Source organism: Pelobates fuscus, chromosome 6, assembly GCF_036172605.1.
Source record: "Pelobates fuscus isolate aPelFus1 chromosome 6, aPelFus1.pri, whole genome shotgun sequence".
In the NCBI taxonomy this organism is placed as follows: Eukaryota; Metazoa; Chordata; class Amphibia; order Anura; family Pelobatidae; genus Pelobates; species Pelobates fuscus.
The window spans coordinates 224,770,419-224,785,244 of record NC_086322.1 but is presented as its reverse complement, the minus strand read 5'-3'; the positions used below and the strand labels follow the sequence as shown (position 1 = coordinate 224,785,244).

The 14,826-nt window shown below is 41.1% G+C and overlaps 1 protein-coding gene and 1 long non-coding RNA gene across 10 annotated transcripts in view; one reads left to right on the top strand and one right to left on the bottom strand.

Moving 5' to 3' along the window:
- Positions 1-10,078, bottom strand: part of SEC31A (SEC31 homolog A, COPII coat complex component) — a 61,929-nt gene extending 51,851 nt beyond the window's left edge. For all 8 annotated transcript variants that reach the window (XM_063458784.1, XM_063458785.1, XM_063458786.1 and 5 more), the window contains exon 1: positions 9,780-10,078. The gene's annotated coding sequence lies outside the window, so the exon portion shown is untranslated. The remainder of the gene's footprint in view (positions 1-9,779) is intronic.
- Positions 10,079-10,505: 427 nt separating this feature from the next.
- LOC134565715 (uncharacterized) lies at positions 10,506-14,130 on the top strand. 2 transcript variants are annotated; one of them, XR_010083966.1, is made up of 6 exons: positions 10,506-10,639; positions 11,657-11,813; positions 12,104-12,155; positions 13,511-13,599; positions 13,804-13,849; positions 13,991-14,130. It is a non-coding gene; the product is annotated as an uncharacterized LOC134565715 (long non-coding RNA). The 2 variants fall into 2 exon arrangements; XR_010083965.1 differs by lacking the exon at positions 13,991-14,130 and having other exon boundaries at positions 10,508-10,639; positions 13,804-13,949.
- Positions 14,131-14,826: the final 696 nt, after the last annotated feature.

The following is a 14,826-nucleotide window of genomic DNA, read 5'->3' as shown; positions in this document are numbered from 1 at the left end:
TGCCGCCGTCAAATATGGCCTGACCTCTGCCCTATCGCCCATAACCCCTTTCTTGAGAAACAAGGCTTTTTCGCCAGGATTGTATCCCCGAGATTTCAAGGGTATTGAGAACGCGGGGTTGCAAAGGTTTTGTGAATTGTTTGAAAATGGATCCTTTATTACGTTCAATGCGTTGCGGAGCAGAGTTCCGCTGCGTCCATTTGACTATTTTAGGTATCTTCAGCTCAGGGACTTTGCTAGGGATCCCCGGATCAAAACGGCGGCGCTGACTCCTTTGACTTTCTTTGAAAAGATGTGCAAAGGGGAACAGTTCCCGACAGGCCTTATATCCTGTTTGTACTCTCATTTAAGCTCACGCACTCTGGAATGGGGGGATCTTGTGTATACAGACCAGTGGGAGGCAGACCTCCATGAGATATTAGAGGGTGCAGAATGGCAAGATATCTGGGAGATGGCTGCAAAGTCTTCGGTTTGTGTCTCTCTGCAGGAACAATCTTACAAGACGATGTTTCGGTGGTACACCACCCCAGTGAAACTGTGCCGTATGGGGGTAAACCCAACGGACCTTTGCTGGAGGGTCTTAAGGGAACTTATATTCACATGTGGTGGGACTGCGTAGAGGCTCAGGCCTATTGGAGGCGGATTGCGGCTCTGCAGCAAGAAGTTTGTGGAAGGGAGGTTAAGTTAGATCCATGGGTGTATCTGCTATCCAGACCCATAGACGGAACAAGACCTCGTTCATAAAATAAACCTAGCTGCTAGGAGAGCACTGGCGCAGGTGTGGCTGCAGAAGAGCTCGCCTACTATTGCGATGGTCAAACAAAAAATTAGAGATACTTTCTTGATGGATAAGCTGACTGCTCAGGTCAGGGGGACACAGAGGAAATTTGATAAAATCTGGGACCCCTGGATAAATAGCACTGCGAACGCTTGAGTTGGGACGGGAAGCTTAGGGATCCCACTTGCGTGCAGGGTAGTAAATGAAGGGAGTGGAATATAGTACCTTGAGCTGGCCACAGGGAAAGCTCACGTTACCTACTGAGGGAGACAGTGGGGACAAAACGGGAAAGGAAAAAAAAAAAATGTCAGGCACCTTATTCCTGGGCACTATTCCTCGGCCTACCCCCCCCCATCCCCCCCCCTTTCCTACCCCTATGTCCTCTTTTTCTAAGTCCTCGATCCTCCGAGGCGCCTCTTATGCTCTTCCTTTCTTCTTTACCTTTACAATCTTTATTTGTTGATCAAGATCGCACATGCGGCTAAAGCGTAGGGAACACCCGAAAAAAATACGCGGACACGTTGTGTTTTCTGCACGGGGATTGGGTGTAATGTCCCTAATATTCTTTTTGCATTATAAACACGATCTTTCGTTAATGTCTGTTATCAGTTTACTGTTTTATATATTGAAAAAACCCAGACGGGATGTCCAAGCCTCCTTTGGACTGATGTTTACTCTGGAGATCGGGGACATGCGGATACTTAGCGATCTCTGATAACGGAACCTTTTTGTTAATTTAGTTTGCAAATGTAATGTGTTCTAATCTCAGTGTATAGGCTTGTTTATGCTGATCGCAAAGTTGATGTATGTGAATTGCTTGAGATGTCTTGTACTGGAATAAATAAAGAATTTTTTTAAAAAAAAGGGAAGCAAGAAATCAGGTAGAGTAACAAAGCCTTGAGTTGTCAAGGATAGCAGAGTCAAAACCAAAAAACAGCAAGAGACAGTATAAACACGCTACTAGGACCAAACAGGAATTATAACCTACTTGAGTGTGCATGGCTTTCATTGTCTAACTATGCCATCAATACATGAAGGGGCATCTATAGTGACACAATTCCCTGCCAGCAACACCATGAAGTCGGTACGTTATAAAATGGGACGGAGACAGTGGGGCTGTCGAGGGCAGGAAGAACCGCTTGGCTCTGAAAAGGGGCAACACATGACCAGTGATCACCAATACAGGCAACCTAACACATACAGCAGCTCTTATCAGTTTACAGAGCAAGTGATGAATGGATCTGCTCCCATGCTGTGCAGTGGTTTAAGAGATTAGAGTCTCTTCTTCTAAAGCAGGCAGACCCACAACACAGTGTTTTGTTTTTATGTCCAAATTCACAATTGACAGTGAATGCTACCATTATTATTTTTTATTTTTAACGGAGAAGACAAGGCAACTGATGGAAATACTAACTAACAGAAATAGGAACAAATACAAGAATGCATACAAAATATAAAACAGGGATATGAAGAGCAAGTAATTTTATTTTCTGCACTACATTTCTTGGTATTCCTATGATTTATTTATTTTTATTGTGCAAATTGGCACCAGTCTGTACACTTGTGGTTACACCAAGCTATCAGCAATTTAGCAGCAGACTAGGATTTTCCACCTCAATTATCCATCACAATGATATCTCACAGAGGATCAGTTTATTTTTTTTTTATTCTCAGCCTAATCAAGACATGCATCACCATTTGTATTTAGATTGCATTACCCTAGTTGTTATAGTCACTGATAAGTCTGACAGGATTTCAGAAAAGATGGATTATAAACAAAAGCATAGAGCGACCAGATGTCTTCATCAGCTGGGGATGTTAATAGAAAATGTATGTTGCAGGGCTGAATTTTGAGTCATGAGTAAGTAAATTATATTCAGGAGATATAGATATATAGTAAATTGTATTTAGGAGATATAGATATATAGATGTGCCTCACTATCTTGCTTTTAGATTTCCACTGCCTAGAGTTCACCAGTTGCTCACTGTGACACAGTAAGTATGGAGAACTCCTTCTACAGTGAAATTAGTGGGTTATTTTGTAAGAGGAGTCATTAGTAGATACATCAAAGTTAAATTAATAGTTTGTAGTGATGTAAGTGAAATGTGGGTATTAAAGAAAAGCTTGTTTGTGTGCCTGCTCAGAAACGTATGTACAGGAATAGCCTTGTTATAAAGGTTACTTACCGTATCTTAATATTAAAAAGGGACCATAACTGCTTAATTTCATTGAAGTGGTTATAGATATTTTGGAGTACCCTGGTGCCATCCTTGTATACAACGTTAAAGATTTTTAATCTGTTAATGCTAAGCAATTGTCTCCAACTTTCCACTTCCTCTAAGCTGCTTTGGCTAATGAGAAAGCATTAGCATTAAAGAGACACTATAGTCACCAGAACAACTGCAGCTTAATGTAGTTCTGGTGAGTATAATAGCACCCTTCAGGCATTTTCATGTGAAAACACTGACTTTTTTTTTTTCTCAATGCATCTCTATGACTACGTCCCCGGTGCTGATTTATCCAATGCTTTCCCTATCATTTTGATGATGTCAGAAAGGGGGCAGAGCTAGCGCCGGCAGACCTGCGCAGCACTGGATATAAGATGAGTTTTAAACTATTATAAGGGAGCTGGGGGGGGGGGTGAGGGAGGGGGACAAGCCACCTAAAGGGTGGGTTTAGCACTATAGGGTCAAGAATACATGTTTGTGTTCTTGACCCTATAGTGATCCTTTAATGTATGACTGTGATTGGCTGTGAATGTCAGATGACCACTTTGCCCATCACAACACCCATTGCTGGTATGAATTGGTAAGGGCAGAAGGAAGTATGTGATCTTTGCCTTAGCCATACCTTCAGTAAGGGCTAACTGTGGGTGGCCAGTGACCTTAGTGTTAAACTGCTTGGAAAAGATTTAAGGGTTACTTCAACCTCCAAGACCACTTATTTTAGAAGAGAACTGAAAGGTGCTAAGAGGACAAATTCTGCACTGCAGGGCTGTCTGAAGTTTATAGTGGAGGTGGAGAGTGACACCTAGAAGACCCTATGTAAGAAGTCAAACCATTCAAAATAAATAAATAAAAACAAACAACAAAATCAGTTTATCATTTAATTATATTTCGATACAAATAGACAAAAAAAAGAGCTATAATAATTTCTATGAGGCTTCTATATTGTACAGTGCAAGCACGTGTGGCACAGCTTCTTACTTCACAAAATTTAGTGAAAGACAAACTATTAGAATGCAGAATTATTTGTAATTTAGCTCTAAAATCAAACCACGGTGTAAAAACACATGGCATATAACTACACTAGAATGGTGGTTTGTCCTTTGATCCCTGCAAACTTTTAAATCAAGTATCAGAACAAAGTAGAATGAGTCACTACAAACCTTATCACAAAACAGGCCACAAGAACTTCTATTTTTGAACTAAACTGATGTCCTGATTTGTACACGTCCATGGAACTATTTAATGATTTTTAGGTATAATGGCACCAGTTTGTTTACTTAGTGTCCTTATTTTAAATGGTTACAACCAGGGTATAGAATTAGTACACGTAGGAAATGTAAAGGTAATATACGATTTTATATATCTGTAACCGGTAAAATAGAGGAAAATGGAATGCAGAGGAAAAAAACATTCCCAAGTCACTAAATGAATATCTTAGAGCTCATCAGTAGAACCTTAACATGATCTGGATTAGCAAATTAGATATTAAAAGCAATTAATAAGTAAATTAAGTAAATTGCACAGTGTGTGCATATCTGAATTGGAACAATTTAAAGGGACACTATAGTCACCAGAACAACTACAGTCTATTGAATTTGTTCTGGTGAGTAGAATCATCACCTTCAGGCTTTTTGCTGTAAACACTGTCTTTTCAGAGAAAATGCATTGTTTACATTACAGCCTAGTAATAACTTCACTGGCCACTCCACAGATGGCTGTTAGAGATCCTTCCTGGGTCATGGCTGCCTAAAATGCATCCAAACATTCAGTATCTCCTCCCTCTGCATGCAGACACTGAACTTTCCTCATAGAGATGCATTGATTCAATTCATTTCTATGAGGAGATGCTGATTGGCCAGGGCTGCGTTTGAATTGAGCTGAACTCTGCCCCTGATTTGCCTCCTCGTCAGTCTCAGCCAATCCTATGGAGAAGCACTGTGATTGGATCAGGCTACCACTTCTGATGATGTCAGCAGACTGCTTGGGTTTTTTTTTTTAGGCAAACAGCATGCAGATCTACAGCTTCAGGCTTGAATACAGTAAGATTTTTACTATATTTATGGAGGCATGAGGGTTCCAGATGGTGGTTTTAACACTATAGGGTCAGGAATACATGTTTGTGTTCCTGACCCTATAGTGATCCTTTAAGGTCAGCTAAAAAAACTGAAGAGAATAGGCCCATATCCTAAACAAAGTACAATACTAGGATATTTATAAAACATCAATAAAGGTGTATTCACAGAATAAATTGTCTTGCTTTTGAAGGTGAAACTACATAAGTCTTCCAGTGGATATGCAAGCAGTAAAAGGTTAAATTGTTATAAAGGAAATAAATAAACTGAAGTAAATCGGAGTCACAAGGATCTCCTATTACCAGAGAGGAGTTCAGCAATAGACCCATCTTCTTCCGCTCACATCCCAGACATCCACATGAAAGTTAAAGGGTTACTCCACTCATCACATGCACTACAGCCCACTGAAGTGGTTATGATGGTAGGAGTACCTTGGCCGTCGTCCCCTGGTAAACCCATTGCTCTCAGTCAGTGAATGGCATTTGTGCAATGAAATATGCACACAACGGACATGAACTAGCCTGGAACAAGATTCCAGGCTAGCCATTGACACCCAATGATGCTTCCAAATGTGGAGTAGCCAGAGGGCAAATATTAACTTGGGAAAGAAACTCAAGAACCAATTAAGAACTCAATCAAGTGATTTCTTTTTTAGCAGTAAAGTTTAGGGCACATTCTTAAAAGGACACTATAGTCACCCAGACCACTTCAGCTCAATGAAGTAACCTGGGAGCTGGACGGACATGGAGCACCTCGGCTCCCCGGCGAAACCTGAATAAACAGCCCAAAATTACCCTATTTCACCTAAATAATAACCAGCTAAGGCAAGAAGGTAAAGGGGACCCAAGCAACAACCCTTGGGGTAGCCGTCGGCTCCCGTCCTACCGGCGATGCCAATCAACTGGCGGATGGGATTGCAGCCTGCTGTGAGGCTCTGGCGGGAGAAACGGACGATCTCCTACGCTTAGTCCGGCGGGACCTCCCTCAAGCCTACCAAGGGCCCCGCTCTCCCCCCCGTGGGCCGGGGGGGGTTATCCCGGACCCCACCTGAGATGCGGTGACCCTTTAAGCCGTTTGAACAGCAGTAAGAGAAACCGGAGACCGCATGGCAAAACTCAAGATGGCCGGGGCGCCTACCATAAGCCAGAGAAAAGAGGCGGTAGCGGCAGAGCAACGGCTGGGCACAGTCTGGGAACTGGTGCTGAATAGAACATCTGCAGACAAACGGCGAACTCCCCCCGCACAACGGATAACTGCAAAGGGCGCATACTTACCAAGGAGGCTCGGCTCAGTACTAAGAGCATACTCCTATCACCCGAGGCATCATCTCCCACTGTTACCGGCGGGCCTGTGGGGACCCTAGCAGGACTCTGACCCTAAACATGGGGAAGCAGCGGACATGGGGCACAAACACTACTCCCTATCTGAGGCAGGCTCCGGCAGACACACAGGAACAGACGCACTCCTGACCGACAAGTACCCAAGCGAATAAGATTTTAGCGTGAACCACAAGGGACTTACTCATAGCCATAACGCCGGCTGATCCAACACTGCTGCAGGAACAACCAAGAGGCTGCTAAACATAAACATAGGACTGTACATCCTCTATTTGACATTATACTGTCACCATTACTCACCACCTCCGCAGCGCCCCACAGAAAGCACTTAAAATGTCTGAGCACACATGTATACCCACCCGGCAAGCCCAGCGCTCCACTGTCTTCCTGGTGGTTAACCATTCATCAGTGTATAGAAATCTGTACCTGCTGTTATGCATAGCCTGTAATTCAATAACTATATAACAATCATACAACTAAGCATGCATAGATTAACAGTTTTACCTGCTCATACCTAGCCAGTTATATCTTATACAATTTCAGGATAATCTTAAATGTACACTCTCTGCATAAGCCATGCTTTCCTCTTTTCGTCTCTTCTCTATTTCTCAGTGACATGTGCATTATGCTAACATACTTAAAACCAAACGTGAAACTAAACTACTGTACTAGAGATCATATTAATATCATAGAAATGTGCCTGTATATCGAATGCCATGACATGTAATACAAATGTTCGCTGTTGTGGCGGACAACGGCAATTTGTTCATTTCGTGCACACCCAAAATAACGAATTAAAAAAAAAAAAATAAAGTTGATCATCTGTCTCAAAATATATAGATTTTTTTCTTTCCTTGAATGTGTGATTGTAGTGCTGAAAAGGAACGGCAACATTATACATAATGTCAGCAATGCCACCCTTAAGTGACTCCACTCTGTTAGTAATCTTCTCTTTGTTTACACTTGCTTTTCTAATTCCTAGCTACAGGATGTGTCATGGGTCGCACCATTCATATGGAATGTGCCACCTCATCCAATCAGAGGTCTCCCAAGTCTACAGTCCTTCACATAATTTTGTAAAAAAACTCTTCTCTTCAGGAAAGCTTATTATCGTCATGGGTAATTTGGCTCTTTACACCAGTCCAAAAGAGCTACTCTAAGCAGCAAAACCACACACACATTTGCACATTATTGCAGCACATAATTGATATTGCTTATGCCAAAGTATGGACCAACGTTTGTGAGAGCCTAACATAGCAAGGTAAACGGTTTAATGGCTTACTTTGGGACAGCTGGCACCATAACATGTTCAGTTAACAGTAGATTTGTGTAGAAATTGTTTTTTTTTTCTCAAACGGTAAATGTACAGAATATCGGTAAGTTATTGGTTATCAATATCGGTCAATCCCTACATAAAAGCTACTACAGACCACTGAAGAAGTTAAGATGCTACCCTAGCACCATTCCTCGCTAATGTGGCAAAAACATTTTGCAACAGTCTGCCCTCTTACCTTGATCTCATCGGGAAAGTTGAGGCTACTCTGATATCAACTAACATGTGTCTGGCTTGTGCAAAGCTGCAGAAGAAGGGTGTCGATATGGCTGGTCATTTATTGGCTAGGAGCTTCGGCTGGGCATTCTCAGCCAATGAATGACTGCAAAGAATACGCACAGAATCAACATTAGCTTTTGCCGCTAATGTTGGAGTTACACAACTAGCAACAATCTAAAATGTCTCTGTATGTGCAGCATTTCAAACGCTGCACATGCAAACTGTAAGTCCTATGTCCACTTCAAAACACTGAAGTAGTCATGGTGATTGGAGTAACCCTTTAAATAAAACTGTAAGGCTAAGCACATCAGAGCTTAATGCTTGGACTCTTATAATGATATAAAATACCATATATAAAGATGTTTCAAAAGGGAAGTAGTCAAATAAATGCATTAATATGTTTACATTAAGTAGACTCATTCATAAGGAAGAAAATATAATTGCAAGTCATAAAGCTGCATGTAGCAGAATAACTTTTTACCCACAATTGTGTCATTCATTAAAGATAAAGTTCCTATAATAACCATTTTAACAGACAAACAGAAGTTATCAAAAACTCACTGGTAGTTCTGCACATTACGTGTGCTTTAGACGTAGGTACTCAATGCCATGTCTCTGTGAACTTTAGAGGTATTTGGTCGAAGCTACTCAAATAATTAACCAATAAGAAAAAGGAACAGGCCAGATTCTGGGTTCAAAAGTGTATCAATATTGCTGAAAACTCATTTATTACTCAAAGACATGTTTTGGGCCTCTCTAACCCATATTAACAAGTTCACTCAGCAATGCATCTGATATCAATGGACTTGCAACTATTCAGACCGCCAGATGGCACAAACTCAACAGGAAAACCTTATTTAGATTTGGATAACACTTTAAGGGAGCACAGACCTGCACATTTCATTTAAACATCAGGTTCTGTGGATACAAACATATACTAATGCATTCAGTGCAACCACTCACTGATGTCAAGTCCAAAGTCCATTCATACAATGATGTGATCAGTCAGGCCTGTATGAAGCTCATCCATTATTACTTTGACATATAAAAGTGCCAACATATTCTGCAGTGCTGAACAACGGGTGAACAAGAGACACAAGGAGTTACAACAAGCAAAGTTTGATTACAGCACAGGAGGTGGCTAGATCCTAACAATCAAAAGGTCTACAAGAGTCATTTTTAAACTATATACAGCCTGCACGTTGGGACCTCTAGGAAAGCAGAGTTGTCCAAATCTTATTTAAAAGAAATCCCCTGTATTGGATGACAAATATAAGGAGGACATTGATGAGCAACATTGTTCTTTTGCAAGAGGTATTGCAGAAGTTGTAGCTTCCAGAGACAGAAGGGGTATTTCTATCTCCTCATTAGCAGGAGATCAGTTGACCATTAGCATTCCCATTAGCACAGGGGTGCCAAAGGAGAGCTCTCCAGCTGTAGCAGGACTACCACCAGCTGTAAGGCTGTCAGGGCATAATGATAGGAGCTGGGGATCTCTCTGCCTTACTGACAGAGCATTGAAAGTAGTTGTAGTTGTGCAGCAGCCAGTGAACTCCTTCCCAGCCTCCCATGCTGTATTATTATTAGGGGATGCCAGTGCATGCCCAGCCATAGAGGAGTCACTGTGTGCACCCAGATAATCAGATAGAAGGCTCTCACCCACAGGCCATGGCTTTCTAACCTCTCAGACAGGAAGAGCACAATACATTGCACATAGCTGCTTTGTAAAACTACAACTCCCATGATGCATTGAGGGAGTTGTAGTTCTCTAACAGCTAGGGGAGCTCTACGTTTCGGCCACCCTGACTCACCTCGGCGCTCTCCGTTACCCCACCGGGCGGACTGAAGGTGGAGGTGACTGTCTGTGGATTTAATGCGAGCGGTGTCTGTGTATGGCAGCGATATGGCCAGTGAGGGGCATGCAGGGTGACAGCAGCTGGCCGTAACCGACTACACGGATCAGAACTTCCTGCTGACGGTCGGCCTTTCTCGTTGTGGAGTGCGGCTCGCCCTGGGACTGCAACGTTGTGCGGCTCGCGCTGCCTGCCTGCCCCGGCCTTCCTGCCCGGCTTCTCCAAGCTCCGTGCGCCGCTCCTCCCCCGGGCCACGTCCAGACTCAACGTGGCAACACAGGCCCCGCCCACCCAGGGCCGCCATCTTGGTGTGGGCACGAGAAGAGGGAGACGCGGAACCACGCTGGCACGCACCGCCATGACGTCAGGTACGCACGGCGTCACCGCCCCTCCCTTTTAAAAAATATTCTACATTTAAAATGAATGGAAGTGACAAAGTCCACAAGGTGAAAGGTCTGTGGGGCTGTAAACAGTGTGTCTATATAAGAGATGAGCGTGAACTTTAATTTTTATTTTATTTTTTATGACCAATTCCTTTGGGGAGTTGTTACACATTTATTGGAAGCGGTATATATATTTTTTTAATTAAATGCATTCTTTATGCGGCCTTCGCGTAATTAGTTTTTTTATTTATTTGGTTTTGTTTTTTTGCCAGGTTTTAAAATGGCTAATTGGAAGCTTCCGGTTGTGGCTGCTGCTAGTTCTGGGTATATCACGTGACATACACTAACGTTCTATACAAGAGCGCGTGGCGAGGGGATCTGCGGCCATTTGGATTGAGGCGGCACAGACTGTGGACTGTGTGTAGGTCGGTGCAGGTAATGACATGCTTGCATGGTATTTTTACATCTGTGTATATAGTGGCCATATTAAATCTGCTTGGTGGCTTTTTAAGTGTCTTAATTAAAACCATGAGAATGTGCTTTAGTTGTCTATAGGTATAAACTACTAATTCCTAGCTTGCTGGCTCAAATCCTGATTTTCCTACTCTATATCCCTTTTATATAACCGGTAGTGTTGGTTAAAGTCATGAACTTCCTAAGTGCTGTCCTGATACATCAAAATAGATATATATTTTTTTTATTACTATCTCAAAGCAATTTTTTATTTTTAAATGTTAAAGATGGACAACTGTTGGAATTCCAATGTAATAAAAGCTTTACATGCCACAAATTGATATGGTCTAGACTAGAGCGTGGAGGTGTTATTTCGTTTGATGTGTAAGCCTATTCTTTTAAACCAGTTATTATATTGTCTGAAGAATTTGGAGTTCTTGATACAATCACACCAACACCACACTTGTACTTGAGTACAATTTTTTTTATGATTACTAAATTGGATTAAAGGCTTATTTCAGCAAAGTGTGTAATAGCTGTTCAAATTACCTGAAGTCTGGTTAACACTAATTTTAAACTGTTTAGTCAATTCGTTATTTATGGGGTGTGTGCTTAAAGGGTTATTATAACCCTTTTGTGCCAATGTGTTTTTATCTCTTATCCTGTTGATCTTGTCCACAAGGGCCCTTATTTTAAAAGCTTGCTAAATAGATTAAGATTTACCTTGAATCTAGTGCTGGGCGAGGTCTTCCTTGCTTCGTTTCCACACATAATCTGATGCCACGCCATATCTGTGAGTTTCATTTTATTTTTAATATAACTCTGCGTCCAATGATTAAATCTTATTGCTGTTCACATCATGAATGTCTGTGATTAAGACACTTTTATGTTTATGAGGACGTAAGAATTCTTGGTCATGCATAATGAAACTATGTATTTTATCAAATCTTTAAATATTGTGCCACATAGCATTTTCTGATGTTTGACTTCCATTTTCAGGTTCTCGGTGGAAGAACCAGGCCATCTTAATGCCTGGACAAACGGTGTTCCAAGCTCTGTGTGTTTTCAAGACCGTTGTCAATTATGGTGTTCTTCCTACTTTTGATCTTAACAGATATGAAAAACCACTTGGTGACAAGTGCTCGACTGAAGCCAGGTAATAGTTTGAGTTGTCTCTTAATGCAAGCAGCAAACTGTAGGAGTTTCTAAAAAGGTATTGCATTGCCACCATTTGTCCGATGAAGAAAGCATTTTACTGCTGTTCACATCATGATATAAAGTGATTAATGTATCTTAGCCGAGGACTATGGATGGTGTTGCATTTATAATGCACTCTCGCTTAACGTAAATTAAAAAAAAATTATTGTAGAAAATGTAATTTTCATATGTGAAACCCAATACTTTATTTTTATATAAACATTTAAACAATTTCTCTTGTTCCCTCAGGATGATGTGAATAATCTGAGCATGGATTTAAGACAGGAGTTCTTCAAACTAGGTAATGTTTAGCATAAAACTTAACTGCCTTGTGGTTAAAAAGAATTTCCCCTCCTCTCAATTAGTTAATTATTTGGCAAATGTGTGCATGTGATCAGAGATAAGAATGCTATGATCTGTATGTCTTCAGGGAAACAGTCCTCTGGTCAGGCCTACTGCTTGAATTCAGCAAAAGGGAAAGCAATGCTTGTCTGTCAGCCTAAGGAGATTGTAGATGGGCACACTGTGAGCAGCAGCATGGAGAGAATCTGCAAGAATGCTTTATTGCAGCTGCTTTTAATGCAGGATCGGAATGGAGTAAAAATAGAAGTTCTACTTTAACCACTTCAGGCGCCATCGTGAGGGGGAAACTAATGCACATGCATGGCGAGCGCTGCATGGGCATTAGGCCTTCCCCATAAACAATTGAATCAATGCCTCCCTATGAGGATCTGTAGAAGTCTAGCTACACAGCAGGTAGTGCCTCTAGTGGTTGCTCTAGACCAGTGTTTCCCAACCCAGTCCTCAAGGCACACCTACCAGTCCAGGATTTAAGGATTACCCAGTTTTGTCTAAGGTGTTTTTAGAAGAAAAAAAACACCTTAGACACAACTGGGTCACCCCTAAATCCTGGACTGGTAGGTGTGCCTGGAGGACTGGGTCGGGAAACACTGCTCTAGACATACTATTGCAGCAATGGCGAACCTATGGCACCCGAGCCCTCTGTGGGCACGCAGCCATAGGATGCCGGCCGACAGCCTTAGGCCCGCAAGGCGGTGGCAATGCAGAGTATGCCCAAAACAGAAGGCACTTACTCTGCTTTTGTGTGAGTGGGATGCAGTGGCGGTTCCATGAGGGGGACAATTGCAGAGGAGACCACAGCAACACTCACTATTTCACGTAGTGCCGGGACTTGCAGGAAGTGCATTCACTCGGCGGAGGTGAAGATTGAGACCCCCTACCTAGAGCGCCACAGGAACACTATATTTATAAATATATATATTAAAACTAAAAAGATGCTCCCCTCTCAGACCCAATCCTAAACTTCAGTCTCACTATCCCTTAACAACCACACGCACTGCAAAGAATCTGTCAGTCATTGTAATTAGCGTTTTTAATCCTGTTTTACAAGACTACGATTTTATTTAATAATTGTAATATCCGTATTCTTTGCAAATGTTTAAAAACAAAATTTTTTCCTCAGTGCAAAGTGTCTTTTAGATTTACGTATTTATATATCCATTCATCCATGCTGAACAGTTATAACTGATTTTAACAAAATAAGTTTGGTGGGTCTATTTTTTTTGGAGGGGCTCTTTCATTTTTGTTTTTTATACTTGCTATTGGACATGTATTAACATATACCATTTGTTCCAGGTGAAATACCTAATCGTTCCACTAAGCTGTATTTGCTAGCTTGATGGCATCCACATGAAGCATTTACAGGATCAATCCCATGTTAAAAGGTAACTTGGTAAAACATTTTGCAGACTTAAATGTAACAACTCTTGGCTATGATTATGTCCAAGGATTAACCTTATTATTGCTGTTCACATTATGATACTCTTTGATTACACTTTTTTTTTCTTGTATGAGGACATGATTTTTGTTTAAACATTTTTTTTTCTCTCCACAACCAAAACAATGACATTTTGTATTTCTTGTACTAGGTTAGATGGTCAAGGCTAATCAAGTGACATCTGCGTTCATTTACAGGTAATACTACATAATGCATGTCATTCGTGGTAATGTGTTGACCCTTAAATTATCTATTATGCTTTTGTTGTCCACAACGTTTTTTTAACTTGAATATTTACTTGATAAAATAATTGTTGTTTTTTTATTTTCTCCATTTAGGAAGGATTCTGAAATAGAGGTTTTGCAATAGCTTGAAATATACTGTTTAAAATGCATTTAAATCTGCTGTGGCTCATGAGATGGTGACTTAACTTTTTTTTTGTCTTGTATACTAATTGTATCAAGTATTATTTTTATGCATGAACATAATAAAGGAAAAAATTGTGTATAAAAGTTGCCTGTTTTTTTTGTTTTGTTTTTTTCCCCCTCTTTATGAAGTTAAAACTCTTTCCATCCATGTTGCTGCTCCTCCACCTAAGGTTGTGGATGGATGATCTCAGGCCAATGAAGTGCTTCTCCATTTTTTTTTTTCTTTCAAGGTTAATCACTAAAGTGAGAATTTAAAGGAACACTATAGGGTCAGGAATACAAACATACATATTTCTGACCCTTTATTACCTTAACACAGTGGTGCCCAAAAGTAGATCCCAAATGTTAAAGAACGACTCCTGATTCTTTGCTTACATTTAAAATGACAAAGCATCATGGTAGGGGTAGCTTTAAAACATCCGGGATTTACATTTTGAGCACCCCTGCCTTAAAACAACTTCCAGAACATCAGGAAACAAATGTAGGACATAAAGTACTGCTTTTTCGCTTCAGACAAAGCAGTTCATCATTCAGAACAGCTTTATCTGGCTGGTGTTATGACACTTTATAAAAGTGCACTTTTATGCTGTGATCTCAGAGTTCAACATTGCCCCACAGGTTTTGTTTTTTGGAAAGTTATAGGGTCAAAAAACTTGCCGTCTGCAGGTTTTATAAATTTACATTTGCCGGATTGGTTTGCTGGAACTATGTTGCCATTGAGACTGTATGGGGAGCCCTGGAATAAA